Here is a 4,867-nt window from a genome sequence, read left to right on the forward strand (position 1 = left end):
CAAGGAACAGAAGGTCCTTCTCTTTGTGAGATTGTTTGGAAAACTTGTTTTCAAATTGCTCGGACTTTATTGATCCTTGATTGATTGATTTTTTGTTGTTTTACGCCGCATTCAGCAGTATTCCAGCTATATGGCGGCGGTCTGTAAATAATATTAATATCATGAGCCTCGATCCACACAATTGGGATCGATGACATGCATCAACGAAGTCAGCGAGCCTGACCACCCGATCCTGTTAGTCGCCTCTTACGACAAGCATAGTCGCCTTTTACGGCAAGCATGGGTTGCTGAAGACCTATTCTACCCCGGATCGTCACGGGCCTATAATTTAGAAATATTTATGAGAAACATAAAATATATATAAATTGTCAATACAAAAGAACATCTAGTCTAGAATATCCACTGCAACAGATTCCATGGAGAAAAACAGCTGTGAAAATTATATGAATGGACCACTTAAGATTAGCGATGACACAAGGTGTTCGCGAAAAGGTTAAGCATGTACGGCAGCACCAATTTCACACAAAGTCATAACAAGATAAGAATTTATTGCTTGACGCCGCACAGTAGTATCTCTGTCATGCGACACACGAATACAAAGAAAACAGTCACCATTTTGTCGTGACCTTGCAAGTGTTAAAGTGCAAACCATTTGAATACTTTTATTTAAAATAGTGCAAACCATTTCAAAACTTATTTAACATTTCATTTATCTAAATACCTAACTGGTTCAATATGTTTCCAAGTGCACCGAAATTCTATGCCCTTTGACTGTTTAATATATTCAGCAAACATTCGGCGTATCACGTCTTATCATAAGCCCCTCCGGGCAGGACCCTTAATCTCCAGCGCTATCTATAAATTTCAATTAACACCTCCTTACGTCGCCGGATCTTACGTATATACATACACGTGGGACAATGACCTTTCCTCACGTTACGTAATACCTCGCTCTACAAAACCCGACTGACATGGTAAGTCAGGGAGACAGCCAGAAGGTAGGTGACAGTGCGAGTCTCCACCCTGGAAGATTGGCCACTCGGTCCCGGTGTGCGTTCTGTCACGTTATTATCAACATGTACCTTTTCGACCTATTCCAAACCATCAACAATAAACATGGCTGCTGTCGTCTTAAACTTCACCCCTGAGTTTTGTTTTCCGTCATCACCCTGATTGATTGTTTGTTGTTTTACGCCGCACTCAGCAGTATTCCAGCTATATGGCGGCGGTCTGTAAATAATATTAATATCATGAGCCTCGATCCATGCAATTGGGATCGATGACATGCATCAACCAAGTCAGCGAGCCTGACCACCCGATCCCGTTAGTCGCCTTTTCCGACAAGCATAGTCGCCTTTTACGGCAAGCATGGGTTGCTGAAGACCTATTCTATCCCGGATCTTCACGGGTCTCCTGCAGAATGAATGGGATTTTTCATGCTACTTTGCGTTTCCTGAGACCATCTTTTGTTGAAGTGTCCAACCCAATATGTAGGGGATTCCACCTCGTTATCCACATCATATATATATATATAATTGTCGACACGCTCGGAAGGGCACATAGGCTTGCACACAGGGTACACCGACTTCCGAGGGACCAGTTGACATCACGAATGTATTTTGCGAAATTAATTTTATATTGTTAATATTTTAGAATCTACAATATCGTTATCAATAATGCTAGTGAATTGTTGACAAGACATCATGACATCCAACCGCCCTTGAATTACAATTTGATACTTTCGTTAACATTACTAAGATCGCATTTGATAGGTGTTCAGGTTCGATTTAGTATTATCATATTCTATTCGCAGTGGTAAGGTGGGAACATTTCCCAGTAAGGTACATGGAATCTCTTGAAATTAGTGCGTCTGCAAATTAATGCGACTCAAGTGGAATGATATAGATTGTAACTATTCAGTAACGAATATCTTATTTCAGGGCAAGATAATGTAATGGCTACAGACTTCTTACTATGATATATGTTTTTATTTCTAAAAGAAACAATGCGTGTGGCGTTTTCATCTCGTAAATCTGAGGAAAACATTCATACATGTATACTAACTTTGATTTCCTATATAACTATTCGGCACAGTAAGTAACCCTGTAGAGTTTCAAAAAGACATAGATAAATCTATTTTAATTGTTACAGTTAATTAATAAAATATATACTGTATCTTTTTGGTTTATAACGCAAACAAGCCAACAACCAAAAGATATATACAAGTGCATTCTGCCTGTTGTATTTGGTTGTATCATTATATAATGATACTTTTGCTACATCCAAATTGTACTGGGGCAAGGGCAGCTGTCTGATACACTGCAATAGCTTTACAGTGCAGCGTCCCTTGGGCCTGCCAGAAACCTATTACAGTGAGTCGAATTCGTGTTTGGCTCTGATATTTCTAGGTTTGTCAGCATCATTCCCGTGCTTGTTGTTTTCAATTGAAAGAAAGTGATAAGCGTCTACGACATGCATCATTTCTAGTTTATGTCCTTTGGCCAAAAATATTTTCGGCAGTGTTGCTGTTTTTGAAAACTTAAAATTAGCCTGTAATTTAAACAAATGGCACTTCTGGCATCCTTGTTTTCCTTCAGAAAGGTGCCAAAACACAGTTCGCAACACAGCTATAAGTACCTTCTGTGACAGGCTACTTCCCAAAAAACTTCTTTGATAGGCATTTAGAAGTTGGAGTACGAAGTAAGGATATGAATTTGTGGATGAACAACTTCTTTATTACAATTAAGATTCTTAATTGTAATAAAGAAGATGTTCATCCATTAATACTTACCCTTACTTCCCAAATAAGCTGTTCGTCAGAGGAGGGTTTCAAATGTAAACAGCCTGTTTCACACAAAGGCAGAATGACCAACAGAAGATGTACTGTTTAAATGAAAATACATGTATGTACGAACACTGCATGAACAACAGATTCAATGGAATATATGATCACGTCAACAGAGATATCTGTGTGAACAATATTACATCTGAAGTTTCGGGCTAGATATGTCAGACTTCACATAGGAATGACCTGTAGTATCAAATAAACATCCCCCTGGTCCGTGTATGAGGCATTTATGGACCAGACAATCCAGTGATTGACATCACCAGCATTGATCCACGCAATTGGGATACGATAATATGCATCAAACAAGTCAGCGATAATCTCCCCTTACGACGAGCATAGTCGCCTGTTACGGCAAGAATGGGTTGCTGAAGACCTATTCCACCCCGAATACTCACGGTTTAAGTTTCCTTATAATATAACAGTGGAACGTTATTTTGCAAGATTTCTCTCTTTTCATCGAAACGGAGGCAGGAGCTCGTCATTATATTATTTCGCTAAAATATGTCTTACCAAGGCCGATGGCACAGGTGACCGAGTTGACTAAGGCGCAGCTATTCGCTGTGCAGAGTTGCGTCCCTTGGGCACGCCAGATATCTATAAATCGTTGATTCGAATCCCGGATTGCTCCGATTATGTGTCTAGGTTTGTCAGCGCCATACCCGTGCTCGTGGGTGTCACCAAAGTGGTAAACTTCTGAGACCTGCATCACTTGAGGTTTTTCTTCCATATTAATCCGACAAGTGTCAAGTACATTTTTACAGATTGAACGCTAGGTGGCTTTCATGTATTGTTAATCCATAGTTTACATCCAGGACATGGCCACGTAATGATTTGTCAATTCATGTATTGTAATTTTTCAATCGTTACCAACATTAATCACATCTGCACATTTGTCAAATCGTTCACTGTTATTGTAGAGGTTTCCCAGCATGGTCTGGCGACATTCGGCTTTCTGGTAGATGCGTAAACGTTCCTTTGTTTTAATTAACATTGTTATTATCGTGTTGAACACTTGTTACATGAAACGCTGAAGCAGAGATAGATTTGCTTTGCTTTATTTGTTTCTGATAGATAGGTATGAACACTACAGAAGAAAATGTTGGCAAAACCAAACCATAATGTTGCAAACTATTTTGTGTGTAACCGTGAAAATTAAGTTGATCTCAGACATGAAAGTGAATTTCACCTGGGGAAAGTGTTAATCGTCCAGATTAACATTATCCAAGATCATCGATACACCATGGACTGCATGTAACAGCTGTCTGTGACTTATTTTTTGCGAAAACCTGGTGTCATCACTGCTTATCAGTCATCCATTAATATGAAACTCCCGAGGGACCAGTTGTGACCACGAATGCATTCCACGAAATAAATTTAATATTGTTAATATTTTTAGAATCTACAATATCGTTATCAATAATGCAAGCGGACTGTTGACCAGACATCATGACATCCAGAGTAATCGCCCTTAAATTACAATTTGATACTTTCGTTAAGATTACTAAGATCACTTATGATAGGTGTTCAGGTTTGATATAGTATTATCATATTCTATTCGCAATGGTAAGATCGGAACATTTCCAAGTAAGGTACATGAAATCTCTTGAAATTAGTGTTTGCAAATTTATGCGACTCAACCCCCACCCAACGCCCCAGAATGTTTGGATAATCCTTTACCTCGGTGTTGCTGTACCAATCTGTTGACGGTAAACAGCTCTGAAGGACATTTCGGTATTACCCATGCCAAATATTCGCCAAACTTCGAGTCTTGAGGAACATGAATTTAGTGTCCGGTTCCAGTTTCTAATTGGATAAGCGTTGACTGATAGAGCGATTTTAATAAAGTGGGTGGCTTGCTTCAGTCGCTCCATGCACATGTTGTGTGCGTTAGAACCGGTGCAACTCAGTCCAAGTGTCAAATCTCTCTAGAAGGTTTTAAGTTAAGGCTCAGATCACACCCCGTAGGGTCAGAGCACTCCACCAGGTTCAAATGACTCCCATGACTAATATAAACATTTA

Source organism: Haliotis rufescens, unplaced genomic scaffold (genome assembly GCF_023055435.1).
Source record: "Haliotis rufescens isolate VD_foot unplaced genomic scaffold, xgHalRufe1.0.p SCAF_13, whole genome shotgun sequence".
In the NCBI taxonomy this organism is placed as follows: Eukaryota; Metazoa; Mollusca; class Gastropoda; order Lepetellida; family Haliotidae; genus Haliotis; species Haliotis rufescens.